Below are 16,708 nucleotides of genomic sequence, written 5' to 3'. Positions count from 1 at the left end.
TCTCCCTATGAAATTCTATGAAAGACAGATATATTATAGCTCTCTTCATATTAGTGGGTAGCATTGACCTTTGGAGGGCCACTATCTATTGTAATACCTAAGATTTTTCCTTCACCCACTAAGGATCAATGTTTTGCTTCCTTGAAAACAATATTGCCCCCATTAAGAAAGCATGCTTTACAGCCACAGTTTTTTAAACTAGGTATCATTTGTTTTAATTTACAGATTAAATCAGTGTTTCTCAACCTCAGTAGCACTGACATTTTGGATCTGATAATTCTGTATTGTGGAGAATTTGCCCTGTACATTGCGAGATGTTGAGCAGTATTCCTGGTCTTTATCCCCTAGATGCTACAGTAGCACACTCGCCTTGATCAAGCAAACAAAAATATCTCTAGACATTGTCAAATATCCCCCCTTTACAGGTGGTGGTGGGATAAAATTGTCCCTGGTGGAGAACTCCTGGGTTAAAGAAATGAACATAAGTGAATTCCATTATTTTTCCAAGGACACAGCAAAATAAGAAAACTCTCCACTACAGACTAGTTTTTCTATTGTCCAAAATTTTCCTCAAGAAGAATAAATACTAGACCATCTATAGCAAAAGTTTCAGAGAAATGTTTTATCTTGCCAAATGATTATTTTCTATAAAGCTAATAATCTTCCGTTTCATAATTCAGTACAAGTCATCTTGTCTTTCTCATAAATTTTATTCTGAATACCTGGCCTGGCTTTTAATAAAAAGGTTAAATATATATATATAAACACACACACATTTGAATGTTATATATAAATATATACATATTTGAGTACATATATTTGAATATTTTTATTACAATCTTCCATCTATATTTACGTCTTTTAAGTAATCTATGTAAAATTTCCAAGATTTCAGTAGGCTAAATATACTAAAATTATACCTTTTACTCAGAGAAAGCAAATATGAAAAAACAATGAGAATTTACAGTAGCTATAATATGTAAGAAAACAAATCTATGAAGATAGCTAATAATTATTCTTTGCTGTGTTTTATGTTATAGATATATCTATCATGCTAGAGAATTACATACAACTCTGTAGTTAACTATTATTATCTCCATTTCACAGATAGGAAAATCAGTTCAGAGATGATAAAATAAATTGCCTAGGATCTGTCACACAGAAGGTGGCAGGATTTTGATTGAATTCAGCCTTGTTCAGCTCCAAAAATTTCTGTTCAGTCCATATCAGACTTTTTGACTCGGTTTTCCTCCTAAATATTTTTTTCTTTTTCTTCACTGTAACACATTCCACAAATGATGGAAAAAAAAACTTCATCTTACCTGTAAAGGATGTTTTGAAGAGCTGAAGCTTCCTTTCAACATGAGAAATGCCAGTTTATTGATGCTTTAGATAAATCTCTCTTATGTTAAATCTACTAAAGCAAGCAAAAGGCAAAGACCAACCTTATCTCCATCAACAATAAATCTCCAGGGCAGTCTTTTATAATTTTTGATGTTTAACACTAAAGCAAAACAGAGTCTATGTCTTTTTATAAGTTCTACACATCCAGAGAACCATTAAAATCAGCATTATGACTCAGATTTTACTTAAGCATAAACAAATAAACTTGTCCCAGTCTGGTGACAAGTTTACGGCCCAATCCTAGCTCTTCAACAATTAGCAATGTGATGCTGACCAGCAGCTTTTTCTTTCTGAGCCATAAGTGAAACAAAATGGATTTCAGCAGATTGCCAGACTCAAAGGCTTTCAGAGTTATTTGAAATCTGAGAAAAACTGGAGAGTCCAGTCTTTTTAAGATACATTTACATTTAATTTTTTCTTTAAACAAAATGAGGTGGAGCTGAACGTTTGGGCCCTTGAGTTGAGCTTAGGCAAAAGACTTCTGAATTAGTTATCTGGAAGGTCCCTTCCAAGTTTGGTATTCTATCAATTGAGATTTTTTTTTTTTTTTTTTTTTTTTTGCCCTTAAGAAGCTTATGTTGGGGCCAGGTGTGATGGCTCACGCCTGTCATCCCAGCACTTTGAGAGGCCAAGTCAGGCAGACCACTTGAGGTCAGGAGTTCAAGACCAGCCTGGCCAACATGGTGAAACCCCATCTCTACTAAAAATACAAAAATATTAGCCAAGCGTGGTGGTGCATGCCTGTAATCCCAGATACTTGGGAGGCTGAGGCAGGAGAATTGCTTGAACCCAGGAGCCGAAGGTTGCAGTGTGCTGAGACTGTGCCACTGCACTCCAGCCTGGGCAACAGAGCAAGACTCTGTCTCAAAAAAAAAAAAAAAAAGGAAGCTTATATTTTAACCAAAAGCATAAGTTTAAAAATATCCTTTATTAGATTAAAGGAACGTACACTTCTCAGTCTGAATTGTGTGGTATTAATTACATGATCTAAAGTCTTAGTACCTAGAGTATTGTGGCCTCTTAGACCTGAGGGTTTGTCAGAAATACTTCATCCCTAAGCCACAATCTGCTTTATAACAGGATTATCTGGTGATTTTAATGCACAAAAAAAGCTTGAGAAGCCAGGTCAAATTAGTGTTTCTCCAAGTTTGGATTGCTTACAAAAGACTCACTTTAGTGGGGCACATAATAAAGATGCAGATACTAGAGCCTACTAAAGACTCACCAAATCAGGATCTCTGAATATGGAGTCAGGAATCATTATTAACAAGCAGCCCAGATGATGCTCACACACAATAATATTTGAGAAACACCATTTAACATAGTTCAGAGATCTGAGAGTCTCTTGGTAAGTTAGAAAGAGAAAAAGACACAGAAAAGACTATGAGTTTTTAAATAGAATATTGAATATTGGAATATTGCTTTCAACATTCAAGAAACTAGGGCAAGTTGGAGCTAATTATCAAAGACAAGCAATTAAGTAGAGGTTAGCTGCAGGGGAGGGTGGTTGCCTGAATCACTTGGATACAGTTTGTCCCAGAAGTTAATAAGAAGGACTCCCAGGGGAGTTATAAAAGACAATTTTTCAACCTGAGACCTGGAATATAGGGCCACTGAAGGAAACCTTCCAGTGACCAGAGTTATATTTATCTTCCTGCCTGAGGCACTCACCAATTATGTGAACTATAAATGCAAGTTGGCCTTCCTACTAGAAAAAGCACAAGGGTCGAGGAATGTCTTTCTATGTCCTGGTTTATTAGGAACAAGTTCTTAGAAAAACTTGTGAGCAAAAACTCACAAGCAAAGTGGGAAAGAAAAAAAAAAACTCTAGGGATACAGTATGGAATTAAAACAAGCATCCAAGTTCTGGAGAGTAGAAAACTATGAAAAAGAGGGAAAAAAAAAGATAAATTCTACACACCTTCTACTCCAGTGTGGTTCATGAACCAGCAGCATCAGCTTTTCCTGGGAGCTTATTTGGAATGCCAACTCTCAGGCCCCCACTTAAAGACACCCCGGAAAATGAATCTGCATCTTAGGAAGAGCCAATGGTGATCTGTATGCGCTGCATCATATCAGTGGTTCTCGAAATTGGTTGCAAATTATAATCACCTTAGAATCTTTTAAAAAATTGAATTCCTAAAATTTTGTACTCCAGAATCTCTGGGAATGGATCTCAGCCATCAGTATTTCTCTAAAGTCCTCTATATGTAGCTAAGGTTGAAGACCACTGTTCTATTATATATCTTTGGATTCATGAAGTTACATTACAGGTATAAGACTTTCTCAAAGAAGGTAGCCACTTAATTTTTGATTAAGTTATAACATTCTGTGTGACACAAAACTTGAAGTTACTAGATCAATAGAATACTGGGAGATGGTTTAGTGAAATGCTGTTAAATACAGGGAAGGCATTACAGACTGATGTATATTTGACAGCTAATAGAGAAGTTTGCTCTCTTCCTGCCCAAATGTATCAAACCCACTCGATACTCACTCATCAATTCTGCTAACCCTCTGAGAATAAGTGGAAAAGCCTAAAGAAATCTAAAATGCCCCTCTAACCGCTTAAGTATTGTGAGAATATGTAGTATTTGCATCTCTTCTTGTAGTTAAAGGTCATGACATTATAAGACAACCAAAGATTTGAGATGTGAGTGTGTTTTAATAATCACATAATCTTGAGTCTAAGTTAAAAGGTCTTTGTTCAAATCTACAACGCACATTTTAACTACCTGTACAATGAACACACACTGACACCTTTACAGGTGGGAAAGCATCCTTTAAACATGTGAATTCTTATGGTAATTCCAGTGTCTTCTTATAGTGGAAGCAACCTATAATTCAAATATTTGAGATCATAAAATAGACATTCAGCAGGATCTCTTAAACTGTAATATAGAAGAGAAGTGAAAAAAGCTCAAATAAAACTATACAATGGGATGTTACGAACTACACATACAGCCCGGAAAGAATAATTTGGAGGAAGAACTCATCCATTCTCAGTCATAACTAACTTGAAGTTATGGCTTAAGTCTGATACAATACTTCAAACTTTAAAGAGAGTAAATATTTATACAATATGAATAATAAATAAAATTGGGTTCAAAACTTAATATATTTAGTAAACAAATTCTCATTGGTTTCTCTAAGACATTGGTTAGAACTCATGACAATACAGTAATAACAAGGCAGGCCACCTTGAAAAAAATGCTGTGTGACATGTAGAAGACATGAACTGAAATCTGCAAACCTGAGGGGAGAGCATGGAGAGAGCATATGTGTAAGAATTAACACGCTGCAACACATTTTTGCTTGTGGTCCTGACAATACAATAAATTTTTAAAATAAAAAATAAATAATTATAAAAGAATAAAGACAGACACAAAAAAGTTTTAGTACACAGCAGACTGAACTGGAATCAACCGTTTATTATATTACTCAACAAACATATTGAACAATAATTAGATACTGCACTATGCACGAAGGCTACAGACAGATGAAAGATGGATAAACAAGTGTTTTGTAAATACTGCTTTCCTAATAGTGAAGAGAAAATGAACTCAGAAACATACAGAAAGCCTTTAACTAGCTGGATATTCTCATATAGTTAAGAGTAGGGGATGTCATAAATGCTTTACTTGACTAGTTGACAATCTCTCAGGAGGTTGAAAAAGCAATGAAATGAGAAGTTTCTCCCTCAACATCGTTCTGCCTCAATGGAAGAAATGGCTGATTAAGGAAATCATTGATACCTTGGGAAAAAATGATACCATTATACAGGATATTAGGTAGTTGCGTATAACATCAAGAAAGTAAAGTTCAAAAATCTCAGGAAAAAAAAAAACAGAAAAAAATGTCAAGGGAAAGATTTAAGATTTTCCAGACTATGTCTTGAGTACTGAAATAGGCATATTCCTATCAAGAGATGGTATACATGTCACAAAACGAATAGGAACATATATGACAAGAAATTCAACAAACAAATTAAAATCCTGAAATACTAAAATACTGAAAACCAAAATTTGATGGAGAAAAAGAAAAGTACCTAGCAGAAAGCCCACGGGACATTAGGGATGAAAATGAACGTGGGAAAAACAAAAAGAAACAATTAATTGCTTAGGGATTCTCTATATTGTGATAAAAATGTCCTCCTTAATATGCAAAGCTGGTAAGTAACATATCTGAGGAAAGATCTTAAAGGGCTCACCATCCCTCCCCAGTTCCCTTTATTCAGAATATATGGATACTTGTATTATCCCTGAATATGCTGTGATGTCAATTCCATTCTCTTTGAAAAAGAGAAATTGGTGCCTATTATATTTAACTATGAGATGCACCTTCATCAAAAATGTTTTAACAACCTTGTTTTAAGGAGAGTGTCTTTTTATCTACCCATACTTGATTAACCCACACAAAAGCCAATCTACTATATATTTTTTCCCAAATAGGATTTATATGCACTTTAGAAAATATTTTGAGAAATGTTACTGTAAGAGATGAAGGAAACCAGGCATTTTAAATTCAGTTACAATTGAAATATGAAAAGAAATTGAACTTATATTAGCTTCTAAAAGTAGAGTAGGCAGAATGAGTTTTTACAGCTTTCATTTGAAAAGAGTAACACATTGAGTTGTCATTCCTTAAAATTATTCACTCACCTGTCTGTAGCCATTTATATGAATTGGCAATACATATTAAACCATCTAAATTTTAATATATTTTAAAGTGTGACACTACATAGAGTAAAATAGCCACATTTCATCCCAATTTAATAGCAAAAGGTAAAAAAAAATTGTTCTCTGCAATATGTAGAAGTTGCCTCACAATAATGGTAAGTGAAATACCAACTTTTAGATTCTATAGATCAATTCCTAAAATGTACATCATTCAGAATTAATCATCCTCTTATATAAAATGGTAAATAGTATTTTATTATGGTTTAACTTCAGGAGCGTCCAGTACCACTAAGAAAATATTTTAATCTTACTTTCAACCATGCATTCACAAATTCCAAAAATGATTCCTCTAAACTTCAAATATGTTTGGCTGACCAACGTTCTTTTAAACAATAAAATTTACATTCAGTCTACTTACATTAGTAACTGTTTTATTGGGCAAGTAATTGACTAAATTCAACTCTCTTCCTATCACTGTCAAGATAAAAAGTATCAGAATTTTCCTTGAAAATTTTTTAGAGAAAATAAAATCCTTAGGAACATCTAAGATAGCAAAAGGAAAAAGGCATGACATCATGCACATAGTTTATTTTAGATTCTACCTGCATTAGTTTTGTTCGTCTGTTTTTTTGAGACAGAGTCTCACTACTCTGTAGCCCAGAGATCTCGGCTTACCGCAAGCTCCGCCTCCTGGGTTCACGCCATTCTCCTGACTCTGCCTCCTGAGTAGCTGGGAGTATAGGCACCCGCCACCATGCCCGGCTAATTTTTTTTTTTTTTTGTATTTTTAGTAGAGACGGGGTTTCACCGTGTTAGCCAGGATGGTCTCAATCTCCTGACCTCGTGATCCGCCCGCCTCGGCCTCCCAAAGTGCTGGGATTACAGGCATGAGCCACAGTGCCCGGCCTGCACTAGTGTTTTCAAAGCTGAACTACTATAACTTATATTTATAACAATATGTGTATATTTAATGGTAAGTTTAAAATGTAACCCCAAATGAAATTTTAAAAGAGTTTTTAAGAAAAAATAAATTGATCTGCATGCACCCCATTCTTAGATTTACTTAGACCAGTGGCAGATCATTTAATTATCCTCAGAGGACAAATCAAGTAAATTCTGACAGACATTTTTCCCCAAGATAAAATAGTATTTAGCAACCAGAGACATTTTTTTAACTCTCTCAAAAAAAAAAAAACAAAATAACAAAAAACGATTCCATTCTTTTTGAAACCTGAGGGGGGCTGGTTTTGTTTTGCTTTGGGTTTTTTTGTGAGTGTGCATCTTTAATTTTTTCATTTTTAATAAATATGGCTACAGATACGTTCCTTTTAAACTCTCTATAAGAAAAAGAACAGTGCAAGAACAATAAATATAATCATGGGAGACTAATCAGGGAGATTAGGAGGACATAGTAAATAGAAGATTTGCCATATAATTTATATAATGACACCTACTATTTGGCTCTAACCCTTTCCTATTGAGGGCTGTGGAGCAATGTTGTCAAATCCTCTGATTTTTCTAAAAAAAAAAAAGAATACCAATATTTATATGAATTATTCTGGCTTTCAAGTCTTTGCTACTTTGGGTCATGGGGCTCTCTGACTTCTGGGCACAGGCTGGGATGGCACAGCCTGGCCCTTAGTGATGAGACAGGTTCATGTGACTAATTCTGGTCAATGATTTGTAAATTAGATCTTAATTGTGAATGTACAACCTTCTAAAGTTTTTTCCTCTCAACTATGGTAACTGATATTCCAGGCTAGTGGCTGCTTTATCAAGCCAGATCTAAAGTGAAGACAATTCAGTGCAATTGTCCTCCCATAATAAATGTGTAACATGAGTAAGAAATAAAATGTTGTTATTTTAAACTGCTGAGATGTATGTGGGTATGTGTTATTGTAAAACACTTATCCTGGCTGATAAGCATTTTAACTCAACTAAAAACAAAAATATAACACTATGTGTGCTAACACAAACCCACACACCAATGTGGATTTGAATGTACCCACGGACTGTCACTCTAAATCACAATGAGTATGCTTAATATGAGAGCTTTTGTCCTTTGCATTCAATAAACCAAAAGTAAAATATTAGACTGCCACATAGAAAATATAATCCTGGCATTAATTTTTGAAGAAAGGGGGGGAAGAGGAGAGTAGAAGAATGAGAGGAAGGAAGAAGAGGAAGAAGAGAATAACAGAATGAAACAGAGTATATACAATTTTTAAAAATATAATAAGGTGATTAGACACGGTGAGTATTCTAAAACAGTCAAGTCTGTTCAGAAATCCATGTGGACATCCATCTTACCTTCCATAATTCCCTTTTACAAATACACCTAGAGCCTTTCTGAAGCTTTCTAGATCCCCTCACAGCCTGGGTTTTAAACCTTTCTGCCCCTCCACTAAAGTCTTAGTTCACCTTTGAGCAATTTACAAGAACTGTTAGCAATTTACAAGACCTTTATATTGTTTAGAGTCAATATATTCATGGTTATCAATATATTGTTTCTTTTTTACAACAGTATTTTCAAATATTGTCTGTCTGTACAGAACATGAACAAAAGTTACTTGAAAAGAAATTTGGGTCTGGCATGGTGGCTCACGCCTGTAATCCCAACACTCTGGGAAGCTGAGGCAGATGCCTTCAGCCCAGGAATCCGAGACCAGCCTGGACAACATGGCAAAACTCCATCTCTACTAAAAATACAAAAATTAGCCAGAGGTGGTGGCACGTGCCTGTAGCCCCCGATACTTGGGAGGCTAAGAGGCAGGAGAATCGCTGGAGTCCAGAAGATGGAACTTACAGTGAGCCGAGACAGCACCACAGCACTTTAGCCTGGGTGCGGGAGAGAAACCCAGTCTCTAAAACAATAACAACAACAAAGAAATTTGGAGGAAAGGGTCTTTATTCCAGTGAAGTTTGCAAACCAGGAAGAGGCAGCAGCCATCAGGGAAAGAGGAAGGTACATTCTAGAGAACATAGAGAGGGTTCCAGTTTTACAGCAAACGTTCCTGCCCAGGTTCCCAATCCATTGAAACTCACTTAGTTCTGATTGGTGCTGAGTTCTGATTGGTCAATATAGCTGAGCCCTGATTGGCAGTGACCTGTGATTGGTTGGTTTGTGAGCCCCAAACCAGAAGTCTCTGTCTGATGTTTCTTTCAAATGCCCCAGTGTATGTGTGTTGAGGGAGGAAGGAGGGGGGTGTTCCAGCCACAGTTTATCTTGGCATCAACAGGAATTGGTTTGGCTTAATTGTATCTGGCTTCTGAACAGGCTTGAATGTTTTAGAATATTCACCAGGTCCAATCACCTTAATAAATTTTTTATTTTGTGCACTTTGTTTCATTGTTATTCTTCGTTTCTTACTTTTCTCTCTTCCTCTCTTTTGCTCCTTCTCTTCCCCCTCCTTCTTAAAAAATGAATGCCAGGATTGTATGTTCTATGTGACAAGCTAATACAGGAGGTCCTGTGGTACTTTTACAACACGGTTCTAAGAATCCAGAGTATGTCACCACTCCCTCACCAAGTTGTGGCCACCTGGTTCTGTTTTAACTTTTAGGGGGTTTATTTTGTCTGTCAGTCAGGGACACACTTTAACAAAATTCTTCAACTGGAGAAGCAGAAGTCTATAGCTCAGTCGTTGAAGGTACAGATTCTAGAGGCAGACTGAGTTCAAATACTTATAGTGTGTGGCATTGGGAAAGTAATGATATGCTACTTTACCCATGTATTCTCATCTGCAAATTAAAGAAAATAAGAATATATACCATATCAGGTTCTCTTAAGCACTTAGAACAGTGCCTGGCACATAATAGGTGCCATATACATGTTTGTTAAGTAAATGAGTAAATAAATAAATAAACGTGGGGAATATTAGGCTTCAGATTGCTGTGAAATATTGCCTAAGAGTTGGCAGGGCAAGAGCAGTGTGGGGAAACAAGGTTTCAGTAACTGTCAACATTCTTCAAGTCTCACCATGTACTACTTTCATAGCCTGATACTCAACTTATTCATTATTGTCAGCAATAAGAATCAGGGTCCCTGCTGCTGCTGTTCTTACTACTGGTTGTGGTGGTGTGTAATCTTAGTGAATATTCCTACATCAAGCTTATATGATTGGTGATAAGAACCAAATTGCTGACAGCCATTTTCATTATGTTACAACAGGTTAAAAACAGTATTTAACAATAATACCTGAAAGGAAGGGGGAAAAAAAACCAACTCAGAAGCTAAACAAGACTGTCTGTTGCTTGCTATTGTCACTATACTTGAAAAGCTATAACTCAGCCCTCCAAAAGCCTCGCCTCAGAGCTTAAGCTCCAGTGAAAAGAAAAAACATGTCATTTCAACAAGTCTTTGCTTTTAACTTAGAAAATGACTTGGCTTTTCAGTTTATCTCTTTTTATATAGTCAAGCATAAAATTTATGGGATGCATTTCATCAAAAGACCGCTTCTTCATAAAATATTTTTCCCAGTATATTTTGTATCACACGATACTCCATAAAAGTGCGAATTTGTGTTGACTGAGTTATACCCAGTTGTATTTACAGTCTTCCAGTAGACAATCCTCAGCAAAAAGCAACCCAAGAAGCTGCCCGCTTGCTCCTTGCCCTTCCTCAAATGCCTTTGTTTCTCGGTGTGCTTGTTGCTGTTTTTTGGTATACTGATTATGGTTGTTTTTATACTGTGGGTATCCATAAAGGGTGGTTTAGAAATTTATGAAATAAATCTGTACCTTCAAATCATACCTTTTATTGGTTCTTTTTCAAGCAGAGGATGGAGTGATATACAAACCAACTTAGAGGAATGCTTGATTTTTCTTACAGATTTCAAATTTTTTTCCCAAGATTAAGAGTATCGAGGGGGTAATCTCAAGAAAAATTTTATAAATATTGAAGGAAACAGTTCTCAGTCTGTAGAAATTATCAGAATCGAAAATGACTTGAGAAGTTCAAAACAGAAACCTCTGAAACAAATTATAAAATAGTCATTCAGTATATTACATTTTATGAAGATGTCTTTCATACCCATATATGAATCTTATTTATATCCTGGAATAAACAATGTCTCATTATAAAATTTACTACTTTATATCTTTTGCTTTAATTTCCTCCAGTCTTGACCTTATTGGCAATGTCTGAGGTGATCTGTAGGCTTGAAAACCTATTCATATTTCTTCAAAATACTGTATTTTGAAACAAAAAACAATTCGGTGTGGTAACTACTTCTGATCCTTACAATACCACAATTGTTTCTCTTTGCTTTATGAAATAGATTTCCATTTAGTGTCTGAAATCTTTACAAATGTCTTTAAAGAAGAAACTCCTTAGAGATTAAAAACATGAGAAATATGTTTTTGATGATAAACACTAAATTATACAGTCACCAATGTAATGGTTTTCTATTCATATGAAACACTGTATGAAATATAAGAAAAGCTAAACATTTTCTTGTTATTTTTCTGTACTCCTTCATGTTAATCAATATCCAAATCAAAGAACTTTGATGCTACCAATCAAAACTCAAAGGTAAAAAAATGCATTAAAAAGTTGTATTAACTGATTAAGAGACTTGTAATACATTTTTGGTATTAGATGTTAACTATAATTTTTATGCAGAATATCACATTTTATGTGTACAAACAAGAACCTCTTTTGGCTAAAATGCATTCACTCTCTCATTCAACATTCAACAGGACAGCCCTATTAATTATTCCCCCAAACTGCAAATACATTCATTTGAATGACAGAAATCAGAAGCCCCATGGGGTTCTAAAATAAAGGCTATTTTCCTGACAACAGAAGTAGATGTTTAAAGAAGTGATTCTAGAACTATGTGTGTGGGGAAAAAATGCTACGCAGGGGTTGAATTCCCATTTCACCCCCAATCTCCTTCCTTTTTAAAAGTCTAACTAATAAATTCAATTGTTTAAAGGGAGAGTAAGAAGAAACTTACAGAAAGCTTGGAAATGTATTTGGACTTTTCTTTAGTGGTTAAGCAATAGCTATTACAGAGGCAAATGTTTCATTTCCCATTATATCCTTTCGCAAACAGTCACCTGCAGAGCTGCACAGAATAATAAGGTCCCAGCATGAAAACTAGGCACACACAGATCTCTCAGTAGCCATAGAGTGAGTTCAAGTCTTGTGGCCTCTGGAGATCAGTCTAAGCATTTATCCTTGCCAAAACTAAGGCAAAACAGCAAGAATTACTGTGAGAACCAAAAAGAAAAGCAAGCTAGCAGATGGCAGGAAAACAGGTATAAGAAAAGGGCATTCGAATAATAATGCCACCAGTTATTGCATATCAAGTACTTAATACTGTCACTGGCTCTAGGTATGGAAGAAGTAGGGTCAGATGAAACACAGAGAACCTGAAACATAAGATCCGAGAGTTCTTGGAATATTTACAGCATATAGAACTCATGCATTCATTCAACATATTATTCAGTGCTTACCAGTGTACAGAGTGCAAAGACGGCAAAGGTAAAACAGAAATAGTTCTATAACTCAAAGAACTAACAATGAGTTGAGAAAGTTGAGCCAGTAAAGGGAGACTTAAAATATAGCCCAATACTATTTATAGCGAAATAAAATAGAAGATGCTTAAAGAGTCCAATGTATCAAACTGAGATTACTGAAAGTTCTTTTGAAAGAATCAAGTTATCTTGAATAACTAAAAGATAACTGCAGTTTTAATAAAATGTTGATTTGCTACAAAAATGATTGTAGTAGAAATTAACCAAACAACAAAGTGGCCTGAGGGCAGGACAGTCTGGGGAGAGGTAACTAATGTTAAGACATGAAGGTGAAAATACCTACAGCTCATCTGAGAACTTTCAGAGATTTTGATATGTCTGTACACAGGATGAAAACAAAAACAAAGAAGCTTGAGAGATCAGTAGGGTCAGATTGTGAAAGGTTTGGTGCACCAAGCCCAGAAGTTTGCATTTTATTCTGCAGATTACTCGGAATCATTGAGATATTTTAGACAGGGGAGTGATATGCACAGATCTGTGCTTCAGAGCAATCCTTCTGGCAGGCTCAGAAAGAATAGATGGAAGAGGAAGGGAGTGATCTACAGAGTGACAAGAGGCCAGTGCACAGAGAAGAATTGAGAGCTAAACTAAGGCAATGTCAGTGAGAGTGGAGAAGAAGTAACAGATTCATGATATGTTTAGGAAACTGAATCAATAGGGTTTGGTGATGAATTGGATAAGGAAAGCAATAAGCCTTATATGGCTATTGGATTTCTTATTAGGATGTGTCATTCGCCCAGTATAATATATAGGAGAAGGAGCACATTAGAATGGAGGAGAACAAAAATTAATTTAGAAGTCCCTGCAGGATATTAAAAAAGACCTATCTGGTAAAGAGCATTTAGATATAGAGATTTAAAATCCATAGAAATAGTCTGAGTTAAAGATATGCATTTGGTTGGCATTACAAACCCTGGATTTATGTAAAAACATGACAGAGAATATGAACATAAGAAAAGCAGATGGCCTAAAATTGAGACAAATGAAACAAGACCATTTGAAGACAGATGCTTGTGTCTGGGATGCAGGGATATAGGTATATCATGAAGCCAGCTCTAGGATCAAAATGGCATGAAAGGGTAAAACACGGCAATATGGTATGATGCATAGATACCTAGGTATATATTCACATTAAAACTTGCACATAAATGTTTATAGCATCATTGTTGATAGTAGCCAAAAAGTGAAAACAACCCAAATGTCTATCAACTGATATACTGGTAAGTATAATGTGGTGTTTCCATATAATGGAATATTAAAGGAATGAAGTATTGAAACCCATGCTACAATATGGATGAACCTGGAAACATTTTGCTAAGTGAAAGATGTCAGTCACATTCATAAGATTCCATTTATACAAAACACCCAGAATAGGCAAATCTATAAAAATAGAAAGTAGTTTTGTGGTTGCCTAGAGCTGGGGGGATGGAGGAAGCGGAGAGTGAAGGCTAAAGAATACACAAGGTTTCTTCTTGGGATGATGAAAATATTCTAAAATTGATTGTGGTGATGTTTACACAACTATGAAAATACCAAAAGTGATTGAATTGCACACTTCAAATGAGTAAACTGTATATTTGAATTATATCTCAATAAAGCTGTTAAAAATGGCATGAAAGGACACTTGAAAACATAGATATGATAAATGCTAGTAAATAGGCTTCAAAGTTATTAGAATTTCTCTGAAAGTTTATCTAAAGAAAAATTATGTTTCCACTGCAATACATATTAGAAGCCATCAGTAGCAGGTAAATATCGGAGGTAGGGAAATAAAGGAGTCTAATCAGTCCAGTGAAGATTCCCTACCTCTTTAGCGAAAGCAAAATTCAAAGGGTAGGAAGGAAGCTACTTGAAGATGCATTGATGTAGAACAAGTAACATTTTTAATCAACTTAGGTTATTTCACATATAAATATAAAACATTTCACAGATTAGCCTTTGCATGTTTGTATATACTATCTTACGTGGAGAAAATCCATACTAAGAGACTATTAATTTCTTAGGCTCCCTATCATGTCCTTTCTTTCTTCCTTCACAACTCTAACTGTTGCTGAAAGGAATGAAGAAAACGTGATCAATTCCTAGTGAAACAGGCCTAGTTTACAAATTTACTTCTCAAGATTTTTGTAAGGAACATTATGAAGCATTTAACAGAGTTGCCAAACAGCTTTCTTTTTTGGCTCTGTCCAGTTGCTTCACTCTTCTCTTTTCCCAAAAGAACTTTGTTCCTCCTTACATCTCCATACCTTTACTCACGATCACCATCCCCTCCACATGTCCTCCCTCCCCTGCTCCCTCCCTCTCCATATTCCACAGTTCTTAAGGAGCCAACTAACAAGGTTCATCCCATCTCTTAAGTTTAGGGCCCACAGAAATTTCTCCTTTTACCAAACTTCTGTTGTACATATAGGTAGAATCTCACAACTTGGTGTTCTCTAACTTAATGTGTATGTTCTATATTCTTAATCAGAAAGTAAGTGACTCAACAGAGGACAGGATGTTTCTCTATGTTCTCTATGGTGTCTAGCACAATACTGCCAAAGTAACATACTCTGATTAAATACCTGATGACTGCATAAAACAAAAGAACATGTAAAGAATTATTAATGTTCCAAAATTATTTCCTAAATATGTTAAAAATAATTGATAAATGTATCAGAATGCATTCTTTCTCTGCTCTTGATGAAAAGTTTCATAACCCTAATATGTGCTGAGAGTTTGTCAAGTTCTATGTACACATTATCTGAGTATAGTCCTATAACAGTCCTATGAGGTGGTTACTCATTATCTTCACCCTGCAGATGAAAAAAGTATTGTTTAATAATTTGTTCAAGTTCACAAGGGTTTTCCCTGATTAAATCAAATAAATTTGTTAGAATATTTGTTCTTTGTGCCTTCCAATTTTGGCCAAAACATTTCTAACGAAATACTGAAAGATACAATGGTTCACAGTCAGGAAAACCTGCATTTAAATCATAAGCTCTCAGAATCACAGTTAACTCAAATATATATAATGGGGTTGATAATACCTGATTCTCAATGGCATAAGAAATTTAATTCATGTGAAAGTTCCCAGCAAGGGCAAGAAAATAACATTATTTAATTCTCAATCTCCTTGAATAATAATTATTTCTAGAAGTTTACCATTATTTTAGGAGGGAACATATTAGCAATTCTAGAGGTGTTAAGGCATTTTCCAAAATATTAATGCAGATGTATATTTGCTACAATCCTACAATTTTATGCTTTTCTTCAGATAGATGACAAGTCATAAGACTTGCTAATTATGGCATCTTGTTCTTATCAAAGGCCAAGTTGTGGATTCTACCAGTAATATTACATATCACTCCTGATTTGCTCCTAAATGAAGAGTAGCTCTCAGTTTCTTCAGCAAGTAACCCAAAGTGGGAACTTGAAAATGACGAGATAAGGCAAAGTATGTAAAAGTTTTTTTTTTTTAGAGGGCCTGGGTTGATGTGTGCGTGCCAGTGCATGCTCAAGAGTGGTGAAGGACAAATTAAAGAAGGATGAGAAAACAAAGATGATAATCTAGAACAGTTCTTTAAGGCATTCTTCTTTGGCACTGCATTCTTATATAAGAAGTATCCCTCACTAACTAAATTCTATGCTTGTTTGTCCCCTTTGGAAAAAATCATAAGAACAGGCCTATCAATAAAGTGTAAAATATGAGTAACAGTTATCCTTCCTAAGTATAATAAGTCTTGTAGAGCAATGACAGTGAAACACACTCAGCCATGTGTATAACCAGCCTACTCCTTGAATCTGGGGAAGAAGCCCCAGTACCTCCTAGAAAAGATCTCCAAACTCACAGAAGGAAATTCCCTATAAACCTGCTTGCATTGTTTTCGTAGGGGCCAGACCAATCCTGCTGATATATAAGTGAGTGAATTTTGTTTTTATGGTAGGTTTGACAAATACTTATTGATCACTACATCACAGTACCATGTGGATATGTCAGTGCACAAATAAAAAGTTATTTCACTCATGAAGCTTACAGTACAGTTGAGAAAATAGAGAGTACAGGGCAATCATATAATTTATTATTTAAAATGAGACACTTT

This window comes from Nomascus leucogenys, chromosome 11 (assembly GCF_006542625.1).
Source record: "Nomascus leucogenys isolate Asia chromosome 11, Asia_NLE_v1, whole genome shotgun sequence".
Taxonomy (NCBI): domain Eukaryota; kingdom Metazoa; phylum Chordata; class Mammalia; order Primates; family Hylobatidae; genus Nomascus; species Nomascus leucogenys.
The sequence above is the reverse complement of the archived record's forward strand: the minus strand, read 5'-3'. Positions refer to the sequence as shown.